Source organism: Gekko japonicus, unplaced genomic scaffold (genome assembly GCF_001447785.1).
Source record: "Gekko japonicus isolate JY-2015 unplaced genomic scaffold, Gekko_japonicus_V1.1 scaffold5037, whole genome shotgun sequence".
NCBI lineage: Eukaryota > Metazoa > Chordata > Lepidosauria > Squamata > Gekkonidae > Gekko > Gekko japonicus.
Genome location: NW_015172702.1, coordinates 46043 through 46656, shown reverse-complemented (window position 1 = coordinate 46656; position 614 = coordinate 46043).

Sequence of the window (614 nt, the reverse complement as noted above, 5' to 3'; positions counted from 1 at the left end):
AGCTCTCCAGGAATTTCTCAAGCCAGAGATGTCAACCCTAGGTTGGCCTATAAGGACACAACATGTGCAAAACAGGGAGGGGAAATTAAATCCTGGTCTCCAGCCACTGTAATAGTTAAATAAATAAATAAATAAATAAATAAATAAATAATACCTTAAATCTGTTCACTCAGACACAACACCCAGAGCTAGGGTTGCCGGGTCTCGGCTGGAAAATACCTGGAGACTTTATTTATTTATTTATTTATTTATTTTGGGATTTCTATCCCGCCCTACCCGGTGGCTCAGGGCGGCTAACAACAAGATATAAATAATAAAACAGTAAAAACAATTTTACACACAATAAAACTGGTGCTCCAATCTATATAATCTATACAGTTTACAAAAACCTCTGCGACTTGTATGCAGCCAAGGTCTTAATAATAAAAGCGTCCCGATGTAACAGACCAGTCAACCTCCATAGGTCTGGTAGATGGACAGGCTGCGGAGGTGGCGCAGCGATGGTAATGGCGTAACGATCGTAATGGCGGCGGCTCCTACCCAAAGGCCTGGTGGAAGAGCTCCGTCTTGCAGGCCCTGCGGAACTGCACTAGGTCCCGCAGGGCCCGGATCTC